This window comes from Oncorhynchus clarkii, chromosome 8 (genome assembly GCF_045791955.1).
Source record: "Oncorhynchus clarkii lewisi isolate Uvic-CL-2024 chromosome 8, UVic_Ocla_1.0, whole genome shotgun sequence".
Taxonomy (NCBI): Eukaryota; Metazoa; Chordata; class Actinopteri; order Salmoniformes; family Salmonidae; genus Oncorhynchus; species Oncorhynchus clarkii.
This window is the reverse complement of record NC_092154.1, coordinates 38,082,144-38,094,643: the sequence shown is the minus strand read 5'-3', so window position 1 is coordinate 38,094,643 and position 12,500 is coordinate 38,082,144. Positions and strand designations below refer to the sequence as shown.

At 42.6% G+C, this 12,500-nt stretch overlaps 1 protein-coding gene across 2 annotated transcripts in view; it reads right to left on the bottom strand.

Annotated features, from left to right (window-relative positions):
- The window catches only part of LOC139415376 (kelch-like protein 29), a 341,932-nt gene that overhangs the window by 12,820 nt on the left and 316,612 nt on the right, over window positions 1-12,500 (bottom strand). The gene's annotated exons all lie outside the window — the stretch shown is intronic.

Genomic DNA, 12,500 nt, shown 5'->3' with positions numbered 1-12,500 from the left:
TTTCTGACCTGCTAGAGCTGGCCCGGTCAACTGTAAGTGCTGTTACTGTGAAGTGGAAATGTCTAGGAGCAACAACGGCTCAGACGCAAAGTGGTAGGCCACACAAGCTCACAGAATGGGACTGGCAAGTGCTAAAGCGCATAGCACGTAAAAAGTCTGTCCTCGGTTGCAACACTCACTACCGAGTTCCAAACTGCCTATGGAAGTAAAGTCAGCACAATAACTGTTAGTTGGGAGTTTCATTAAATGGGTTTCCATGGCCGAGATCACCATGTGCAATGCCAAGCATCGGCTGGAGTGGTGTAAAGCTCACCGCCATTGGTCTCTGGAGCAGTGGAAACACATTCTCTGGGTTGATGAATCATACTTCACCATCTGGCAGCGCGACAGATGAATCTGGGTTTGGCGCATGCCAGGAGGACGCCACCTGCCCCAATGCATAGTGCCAACTGTAAAGTTTGGTGGATGAGGCTGTTTTTAATGGTTCGGGCTAGGCCCCCTTAATTCCAGTGAAGGAAAATCTTAAGGCTTCAGTAGTTGGAAGACGATTCTGTGCTTCCAACTTTGTCGCAAAAGTTTGGGGAAGGCCCTTTGTTTCAGCATGACAATGCCCCCGTGCGCAAAGAGAGGTCCATACAGAAATGGTTTGTCGAGATCTGTATGGAAGAATTTGACTGGCCTGCACAGAGCCCTGACCTTATAACTCCATTGAACACCTTTGGGATGAATTAGACCGCCAACTGCAAGCTAGGCCTAATCGCCCAACATCAGTACCCGACCCCACTAATGCTCTTTTGGCTGAACGTAAGCAAGTCCCTGCAGCAATGTAACATCTAACATCCAGGACCTATATAATAGGCGGTGTCAGAGGAAAGCCCATAAAATTGTCAGAGACTCCAGTCACCCAAGTCATAGACTGTTTTCTCTGCTACCGCATGGCAAGCGGTACCGGAGCGCCAAATCTAGGACCAAACAGCTTCTACCCCCAAGCCATAAGACTGCTGAACAATTAATCGAACCAGACTTTTGACATTGATGACTCCCCCCACAATTTGTTTTTACACTGCTGCTACTGGCTTTTTATTATCTATGTATAGACACTTCACCCTACCTACAATTTCAAATTACCTCAACTAACCTGTTGTATGTAGCGGTTTGGCTTGGAAAGTTTTTTTCTCCTGGTTACATAACAGCTGATGTGTTGTGCATTGAAGTCCGGAAGAGAATGAATACGACGTGGCTGCTATGAAAGTGAACTCTGTTTACGCGGGATCAGGGGTGTATACATTCCGCCGTTTCTGTTGAAAAATGTTTCTTAAACGGAAGCAAACGGAAAAAAACAGGGATAATCATACCTGAATTTGTCCAATAGAAACTATAGTTTGCAACTGTTGGACTAATGATTACACCCTATATCAACTAGATGCAAGGCGGTATTGAATGTCACTGTCTGTCACCTCAAATGTGTATTTCGACCTGTGTGCACCTACTATATAGCCTCATTATATAGCCTCATTATTGTTATTTTATTGTATTACTTTTTATTATTTATTTACTTTAGTTTAATTGGTAAATATTTTCTTAACTCTTCTGAAACTACACTGTTCGTTAACGGCTTGTAAGTAAGCATTTCACGGTAAGGTCTACACTGTATTCGGCGCATGTGACAAATAAAAGTTTGATTTGATCGAGTGGAAAGCCTTCCCAAAAGAGGCTGTTATAGCAGCAAAGGGGGGACCAATTCCTTATTAATGCCCATGATCCTGGAATGAGACGTTCAACGAGCAGGCGTCCACATACTTTTGGTCATATAGTGCAGAATTTTATAAGCCAGGGATAGATAGAAGTTGAAAACACAGAGGTGATGAGCTAGAATGAAAACCAGGCAAAAACCAAATAGAAGTTACTGCTTCAATTGTATTATCCTCACTGCAGAATCTCCCCGGCTATAATGGCATCATTTTGTTTTCCATGTCACCTTCTGTCTAGCGCTGCATGCAAAATCACATCTACATTCCTCTTACCACTTCCTTGAGTTCGAGGCTCGAGATTAAAAATACTATGGTTTTGGGAAATGGGAATTTCACAGTGAACGGATAACAATTGAAATAGCAGTATTCATGAATCAGCTTGACGTTATTGTTTGTGCTCCAAATGTGTTTATACCTGGTTCCAATATAAAGGTCTTAAGTCTCAATAATTTACTATTGGATTACACCCTATGGCAATCCTCTGTGTGTGTGTGTGTGTATACACACAGTATACACACATACACACACACACACACACACACACACACACACACACACACACACACACACACAGTTGAGGTCGGAAGTCTACATACACACATTAAAACTCATTTTTCAACCACTTCACACATTTCTTGTTAACAAATTATAGTTTTGGCAAGTCGGTTAGGACATCTACTTTTTGAATGACACAAGTAATTTTTCCAACAATTGTTTACAGATTATTTCACTTATAATTCACTGTATCACAATTCCAGTGGGTCAGAAGTTTACATACACCAAGTTGACTGTGCCTTTAAACAGCTTGGAAAATTCCAGAAAAGATGTCATGGCTTTAGAAGCTTCTAATAGGCTAATTGACATCATCTGAGTCAATTGGAGGTATACCTGTGGATGTATTTCAAGGCCTACCTTCAAACTCAGTGCCTCTTTGCTTGACATCATGGGAAAAGCAAAAGAAATCCCCCAAGACTTCAGAAAAAAAATTGTAGACCTCCACAAGTCTTGTTCATCCTTGGAAGCAATTTCCAAATGCCTGAAGGTAACACGTTCATCTGTAAAAAAAAGTTGTACGCAAGTATAAACACCATGGGACCACGCAGCCGTCATACCGCTCAGGAAGGAGACGCGTTCTGTCTCCTAGAGATGAACGTACTTTGGTGCGAAAAGTGCAAATCAAACCCAGAACAACAGCAAAGGACCTTGTGAAGATGCTGGAGGAAACAGGTACAAATGTATCTCTATCCATAGTAAAACAAGTCCTATATCGACATAACCTGAAAGGCCACTAAGCAAGGAAGAAGCCACTGCTCCAAAACCGCAATAAAAAAGCGAGACTACGATTTGCAACTGCACATGGGGACCAAGATCATACTTCTTGGAGAAATGTCCTCTGGTTTCATGAAACAAAAATAGAACTGTTAGGCCATAATGACCATCGATATGTTTGGAGGAAAAAGGGGGAGGCTTGCAAGCCGAAGAACACCATCCCAACCGTGAAGCACGGGGTGGCACCATCATGTTGTGGGGGTGCTTTGCTGCAGGACGGACTGCTGCACTTCACAAAATGATGGCATCATGAGGGAGGGAAAATTATGTGGATATATTGAAGCAACATCTCAAGACATCAGTCAGGAAGTTAAAGCTTGGTCGCAAATGGCTCTTCCAAATGGACAATGACCTCAAGCATACCTCCAAAGTTGTGGCAAAATGGCTTAAGGACAACAAAGTCAAGGTATTGGAGTGGCCAGCACAAAGCCCTAACCTCAATCCTATAGAAAATTTGTGGCCAGAACTGAAAAAGCGTGTGCGAGCAAGGAGGCCTACAAACCTGACTCAGTTACACCAGCTCTGTCAGGAGGAATGGGCCAAAATTCACCCAACTTATTGTGGGAAGCTTGTGGAAAGGTACCTGAAACATTTGACCCAAGTTAAACGATTAAAAGGCAATGCTACCAAATACTAATTGAGTGCATGTAAACTTCTGACCCACTGGGAATGTGATGAAAGAAATGCTGAAATAAATCACTACTATTATTCTGACATTTCACATTATTAAAATAAAGTGGTGATCCCAACTGACCTAAGACAGGGAATGTTTTTACTTAAAATGAGTTTAAATGTATTTGGCTAAGGTGTATGTAAACCTCTGACTTCAACTGTATATATATATATATATATATATATATATATGTATTTATTTAAGGATAAAGTCCTGTGCATGGATTGAAAACATGAGGAATGAGTGAGGATATTGCATATAATGTAATCAGCTACTGCATGGAGAAAATGGGGGAAAACAATGGGGACAGACTTCTACAGTCTTACTGTGGAAACAATCATACACAAAACACCCTGGGTAGGGTAGGAATTTAATCAAACTCCCATGCAGAAACCTTACACTGTGGATAAAGTTTCAAACAATGTAATTGTTGTGTATTAATGTGCCTCGACCTTTTGCAACGACCTCTACCTCGCTTCTGACCCCCCTTTCCTCCTTACCTATATAAGGCACACAAGTACGCATGCTTGTTGAAGACATATCAATGTACCTTATACTCTGACAGAGCAATCGTCTCCTAAACTATTACAGCTGGCCAATTTATGACATCATGAATAATGCAGACACATCCCAGTGTAGTGTTTTGTTTTTCACCTCCATCCACCATGTCCACACACACACACACACACACACACACACACACACACCCTTCAGTGCCTATAAAGCAAGATGTGTTTAATTAAAATGCCATTTTGCCGGGCGTGACTGACGACAGCCGTTCAGCCGTCCCGCTCTCTTTCACTCCATCCCCCTCTCTCTCTGTGACAACTCAGAACCCTAGGCCTGTCACTATCAGTGACACAACGTGGCTGCCATGTCTGCGTGTGTGCAAGTGTGTGTCAGTCACAGAAGGTTTTGTATTAACTGTCTCCAGAGACAGAATGCAAAGCTATTCCCTTGAGACTGCTGTTCTACTGTTCTGCTTTACCAGCAGAAACACTTTTCCCTGCCTCAGATGAGCCCCTCTAATGTGTGAATATTAAGCTCATTGAGCACTATATTAAAAGCAGTGGGGGTCAGTGCCGTTTAAGATGAGGGAGGACAATATCTATTTACATGAGCATGGCCTTATTTCTATTACAGCATATTGGATGACTGTCATTCATATTCCATTCACCCAGTTCAATGTAACAACAATAGGTTTAGGCTACTACATGATACTTGAATTTTCCCTATACGCATCATGAGGTTGCTACAACCTAGCCTATGAATGAAAGTTTACAAAGTAGGTGCACACAGGTCGTAATACAAATTTGAGGTGACAGACAGTGACATTCAATTCAATATAGGAATGGGTCCCCCCCTTTGCTGCTATAACAGCCTCCACTCTTTTGGGAAGGCTTTCCACTCGATCAAATCCAACTTTATTTGCCACATGCGCCGAATACAGTGTAGACCTTACCGTGAAATGCTTACTTACAAGCCCTTAACGAACAGTGTAGTTTCAGAAGAGTTAAGAAAATATTTACCAATTAAACTAAAGTAAATAAATAATAAAAAGTAATACAATAAAATAACAATAATGAGGCTATATACTGGGCTATATAATGAGGCTATATAGTAGGTGCACACAGGTCGAAATACACATTTGAGGTGACAGACAGTGACATACAATACCGCCTTGCATCTAGTTGATATAGGGTGTAATCATTAGTCCAACAGTTGCAAACTATAGTTTCTATTGGACAAATTCAGGTATGATTATCCCTGTTTTTTTCTGTTTGCTTCCGTTTAAGAAACATTTTTCAACAGAAACGGCGGAATGTATACACCCCTGATCCTGCGTAAACAGAGTTCACTTTCATAGCAGCCACGTCGTATTCATTCTCTTCCGGACTTCAATGCACAACACATCAGCTGTTATGTAACCAGGAGAAAAAAACTTTCCAAGCCAAACCACTACATACAGCCTACATCGTTGTCACCATATTAGATAAAGTAACGTCATAGTCAGCATAGCTAATAGAACTAGCAGATTAGTAAACCCGCTACAATCATGCAGTATCATTTGTGTAGTCAGTAAGCAGTTACACCGGTGGGCCCTGGTGGCAATATATTAGTAATATCAAAAGCTTACCTTGACTTGGAAGAGTTCCAGTGTTGTGTTGGAAAGTCATAGCCAGCTAGCTAACATAGCATACCTCTGTTTGAGCAGGGTGTTTCAGTAGGCTAAACTAGCTCGCTGCATTTTCTAGCTAAGTAAAGTGGGAAAAAAAGACACTATTTCTCTCTTTCTCTTAATTTCTTAATTTGAGAAGAAATTAATTGATGCAAACTGTTCAACTATTGTCTTTCTCTCTCTTTGAGTCAACTACTCGCCACATTTTATACACTGCAGTGCTAGCTAGCTGTAGCTTATGCTTTCAGGACTAGATTTATTTGATTGGGTGGACAACATGCCAGTTCATGCTGCAAGAGCTCATAGGTTGGAGGACGTCCTCCGGAAGTTTTCAAAATGACTGTGTAAGTCTATCGAAAGGGGTGAGAACCATGAGCCTCCAAGGTTTTGTATTGAAGTCAATGTACCCAGAGAAGGACGGAAACTAGCTGTCCTCCGGCTACACCATGGTGCTACCCTACAGAGTGCTGTTGAGGCTACTGTAGACCTTCTTCGCAAAATAGTGTGTTTTAATCAGTTATTTGGCGACATGATTATATTTAGTATAGTTTTATCTAAAAAAGGGTAATTCACTGAGGAGGATGGTCCTCCCCTTCCTCCTTTCAGGAGCCTCCACTGATTAAAAGTGCCTTATGTACTATACATAATATTCTTATATAGGTAGGAAAACCTCAAAGGCAGATATCAGTAGTATTGAGTCATATTGAACAGAAAGTACACCTTTTTTCACTTCCAACTCTTCCTTGTTTCACATTTGACCACAGGAGTCAACAGATGTGTTTTTCACATGTAGGAAGTGAATACCTATCTAACATGAAACCAGTGTCTCATATCTGCTCCAACTCTCAACACGGTTGTTGTTTCCTCTCCTTAGTCCAAAAGCAGCTGGAGTAAATGATGGTATCTGATACCAATCTTAGTCACTACCGGAGTGATCTCATTCATCACACGAACAAAGGCTGATTAGATTGGACTCTGATTAGACTACAAAGGACTGAGGAGCAGACATCACAAAATAACTAGTGTTAGTTTACTGGATAGAGGGGTACAGTCACAGATCAAGTCATGCAGCCATTGACAGTGGTTCAGCACATGTAAACATTTAAACAAAAACTAGTCTCTTAGTGATTTAAGCCTATGATTTCATCCTGGCCCTTCAGAATGACTACAGGGGAATGGGACAATGAATCCTCAGTCTACTCAGCCAAGAGACCAGATAAAGACCCAATCACAGGAATGATCTCTTAAGGTTAATTATTCCCATGTTGTTTCCTGTTATTCCCCGTTATTGTTGCCTGACAACTCACCCCGAATTTAATTCAGCTGCTCTGACGATTGCTACATACATTCAGTCTGAATCTGCCATCCGAGAAGTTGTTTGTGCTGACGTCAAAATGAGGGGTGTTGCACAGCAATTGCAGCACAGGAGGTTGGTGGCACCTTACTTGGGGAGGATGGGCTCGTGGTAATGGCTGGAGCGGAATGGGTGGAATGGTAACAAATACATCAAACACGTGGTTTGATCACATTCGCTCCACTCCAGCCATTATTATGAGCCGTCCTCCCCTCAGCAGCCTCCAATGAACTGGAGGAAGGCAAATCCAGACTCATCGCAGAGAGGAAACGATAGTGGGCGTGGCGTTTGGCCGGAGCAATGTGGATGGGTAGTCAGGCCACTGTTATTGTGTAACAAGAGGAAAATAGAAGTAGGGTGTAACTAAGGTTTTGTTGTCAGGTAGCTTGCAATACACATCACCCGGAAATCATGATTGTTCAGAGGGCATCCAAATCACTTTAAAAGGTCACTTTCTCTCATGTAATTGTGCACAATAATTGTTTTGGATCAATTCTCTGATGTAGCAATCTAGGTCCAATACTGCCTCTTCTCTCTCCCTCATCCCTCTGCTTCCCCATCCCTCTCCCCCTCTTTATCTCTCTCGCCCCCAGCTCTCTATCTCGCTCCCAGCTCTCTCTGTCTCCCTCTCTCTCTCGCCCCCAGCTCGCTCTCTCTCTCTCGCCCAAAGCTCGCTCGCTCTCTCTCGCCCCCAGCTCGCTCGCTCTCTCGCCCAAAGCTCGCTCGCTCTCTCTCGCCCCCAGCTCGCTCGCTCTCTCTCGCCCCCAGCTCGCTCGCTCTCTCTCGCCCCCAGCTCGCTCGCTCTCTCTCGCCCCCAGCTCGCTCGCTCTCTCTCGCCCCCAGCTCGCTCTCTCTCTCTCTCTCGCCCTCAGCTCGCTCTCTCTCTCGCCCCCAGCTCTTTCTCTGCCCATTCCCCTCGCTCTCTGCCCATTCCCCTCGCTCTCTGCCCATTCCCCTCGCTCTCTACCCCATCCCTCTCTCCCATCCCCCTCTCTCAATTAAATTCCATTCAAAAGGCTTCATTGGCATGGGAAACATACATTAAATAAATACAAAATTACCAGTAAACATTACACTCAATTTTTTTTTTTAAATGGAAACATTTCAAAGGTCATTATTTCTACATACAGTGTCGTAGAAATGTGCAAGTTGTTAAAGTAGAAAAGGGAAAATAAATAAACATAAATATGAGTTGTATTTACAATGGTGTTTGTTCTTCCCTGGTTGCCCTTTTCTTGTGGCAACAGGTCACACATCTTGCTGTTGTTGGCATTTCACCTAATAGATATGGGAGTTAATCAACGTTTTATTTGTTTTTCTAATTCTTTGTGGGTCTGTTTAACCAAACTCCTGTATGGCCAAGACCAAAGAGCTGTCAAAGGACACCAAAAACAAAAGTGTAGACCTGCACCAGGCTGGGAAGACTGAATCTGCAATGGGTAAGCAGCCTGGTTTGAAGAAATCAACTGTGGGAGCAATTATTAGGAAATGGAAGACATACAAGACCACTGATAATCTCCCTTGATCTGGGGCTCCACGCAAGATCTCACCCCGTGGGGTCAAAATGATCACAAGAACGGTGAGAAAAAATCCCAGAACCACACGGGGGGACCTAGTGAATGACCTGCAGAGAGCTGGGACCAAAGTAACAAAGCCTACCATCAGTAACACACTACGCCGCCAGGGACTCAAATCCTGCAGTGCCAGACGTGTCCCCCTGCTTAAGCCAGTACATGTCCAGGCCCGTCTGATGTTTGCTAGAGAGCATTTGGATGATCCAGAAGAAGATTGGGAGAATGTCATATGGTCAGATGAAACCAAAATATAACTTTTTGGTAAAAACTCAACTCGTCGTGTTTGGAGGAGAAAGAATGCTGAGTTGCATCCAAAGAACACCATACCTACTGTGAAGCATGGGGGTGGAAACATCATGCTTTGGGGCTGTTTTTCTGCAAAGGGACCAGGACGACTGATCCGTGTAAAGGAAAGAATGAATGGGGCCATGTATCGTGAGATTGAGTGAAAACCTCCTTCCATCAGCAAGGGCATTGAAGATTAAACGTGGCTGGGTCTTTCAGCATGACAATGATCCCAAACACACCGCCTGGGCAACGAAGGAGTGGCTTCGTAAGAAGCATTTCAAGGTCCTGGAGTGGCCTAGCCAATCTCCAGATCTCAACCCCATAGAAAATCTTTGGAGGGAGTTGAAAGTCCGTGTTGCCCAGCAACAGCCCCAAAACATCACTGCTCTAGAGGAGATCTGCATGGAGGAATGGGCCAAAATACCAGCAACAGTGTGTGAAAACCTTGTGAAGACTTACAGAAAATGTTTGACCTCTGTCATTGCCAACAAAGGGTATATAACAAAGTAATTGAGATTATCTTTTGTTATTGACCAAATACTTATTTTCCACCATAATTAGCAAATAAATTCATTAAAAATCCTACAATGTGATTTTCTGGATTTTTTTCTTCTCATTTTGTCTGTCATAGTTGAACTGTACCTATGATGAAAATTACAGGCCTCTCATCTTTTTAAGTGGGAGAACTTGCACAATTGGTGGCTGACTAAATACTTTTTTGCCTCTAATATGGCAGGAGGTTAGGAAGTGCAGCTCAGTTTCCACCTCATTTTCTGGGCAGTGGGAGCCAGGTCTGCCTACGGTGGCCTCTCTTGAGAGCCAGGTCTGCCTACAGTGGCCTCTCTCAATAGCAAGGCTATGCTCACTGAGTCTGTACATAGTCAAAGCTTTCCTTAATTTTGGGTCAGTCACAGTGGTCAGGTATTCTGCCACTTTGTACTCTCTGTTTAGTGCCAAAGACCATTTTAGTTGACTTTGTCTTTTGTTCATTCTTTCCAATGTGTCAAGTAATTACCTTTTTGCTTTCTCATGATTTGGTTCGGTTTAATTTTGTTGCAGTCCTGGGGCTCTGTACGGTCTGTTTGTGAACAGAGCCCCAGGACCACCTTGCTTAGGGGACTCTCGCTTTGTTATGGAAGGTTTGGGAATTGCTTCTTTTTAGGTGGTTGTACAATTTTATCTCTTTTCTGGATTTTGATAATTAGTGGGTACCGTCCTAATTCTGCTCTGCAGGCATTATTTGGTGTGTTTTTTCAGAGTTCTGCATGCAGTCTCAATTTGGTGTTTGTCCCATTTTGTGAATTCCTGGTTGGTGAGCGGACCTCAGACCTTACAACCATAAAGGGCAATGTGTTCTATAACTGATTCAAGTACATTTAGCCAGATCCTAATTGGGATGTTAAATTTGATTTTCCTTTTGATAGCATAGAAGGCCCTTCTTGCCTTGTCTCTCAGATCGTTCACAGCTTTGTGGAAGTTCTGTGGTGCTGATGCTTAGGCTGAGGTATGCATATTTTTTGTGTGCTCTAGAGCAACAGTGTCTAGATGGAATTTGTATTTGTGTTCCTGGCAACTGGACCTTCACTTGAACACCATTATTTCTGTCTTACTGTCTGGACCCAGGTCTGACAGAATCTGTGCAGAAGATCTCGGTGCTGCTGTAGGCCCTCCTTGGTTGGTGACAGAAGCACCAGATCATCTGCAAACAGTAGACATTTGACTTCAGATTCTAGTAGGATGAGGCCGGGTGCTGCAGACTGTTCTAGTGCTCTTGCCAATTAATTGATATCTATGTTGAAGAGGAAGGGGCTCAAGCTGCATCCTTGTCTCACCCCATGGCACTGTGGAAATAAATGGTTTTGTTTCGCCAATTTTAACCGCACACTTGTTTGTGTACATGGATTTTATAATGTTGTATGTTTTTCCTCCCAACACCACTTTCCATCAATTTATATAGCAAACCATCATACCATATTGAGTCAAAGGCCTTTTTGAAATCAACAAAGCATGAGAAGACTTTTCCTTTGTTTTGGTTTGTTTGCATTTCAATTAGGGTGGGCAGGGTGTATACGTGGTCTGTCGTACGGTAATTTGGTAAAAAGCCATGTTTTTGCTGTTTGTTCTTTGTTATAGAGCTAAAAAGATTGGAGACATGGTTTATCCATACATCTCCATTTTGGATAGATAACTCTTCGTGTTTGTTTAGTGACGTTCCAATTATCCCAGAAGTAGTTCGGGTTCTTCAACGACATTGAGCTGATTTCTGACGTGCTGTTCTTTCTTTTATTTCTGTATTGTTTTAGTGATTCACCATTGTGAAGGCATAGGCTCAGGTTTTCTGGTTTCTCAATTTCTTTGTTAGGTTTTTGTATTCTTCATCAAATCATTTGTCGTTGTTGTTAATTTTCTTAGGTTGCCCGCTTGAAATGTTTAGATTTGATATGGAAGCTGAAAGATCAAATATACTGTTAAGGCTCATGCTCACCCACACGATTAGTGACTGCCTGAGATAACTTAACAGCTTGGGTATGACTGTGTGGCAGTGTCTGTCAATCTAATAGTGTGGGTGTTCCTGCATGTGTATTTATGTTCCTGCATATATATATATATATATATATATATATATATATATATATATATATATATATATATATATATATATATATATATATATATATATATATATATATATATATATGTGTACGTGTGTGTGTGTGTGTGTGTGTGTGTGTGTGTGTGTAAGCAGGAAATAGCCAGTTGAAAAATGTTTGGAAAAGCCATTTGCAGCTCATGCTGGGGAGAGAGGCCCAAACAGATACTAATGAGAATCTGGTTATACCCAGGGTATTCAGGCTGCTATCCTCTTCTCTCTACTCCCGTCCTCTTCTTCCTCTCCTCTCTGCCCTGAATCTCTGCTCCTGTCATTAACAGATACACCCCTCTATCCCCTGTCAGTTACATCATACCCCCCCCCCCTTCTCCGATCTATCCCCGTCCCTCTCCCCCTCTCTCTCCCTCCCTCGGATGTATTTCTGCTGCATGCCTAGGCCCGGGGGTACTGTGGGATTAGATAAGGTGGTGTGTGTGTGTGTGTGTGTGTGTGTGTAAATGGAAGGGGACGGTGAGGTAGTTTGAACTGTGCTCTCAACCCTCTTTACATTTCTGACATCTCTGCTATTCCCTCACTGTTCAGTTCAGTTGAGTTCATTATAGAGCAGAAGCTAGAGTACTCCCTCATGGGGAAAAAACACACTAATTTCACGTGATCCAAAATCACGTTTTCATGTGATCTCACGTGAAGTTAATGTGATAACGTGTGGCAACATGCAAATCGACATATGATAACATGAAA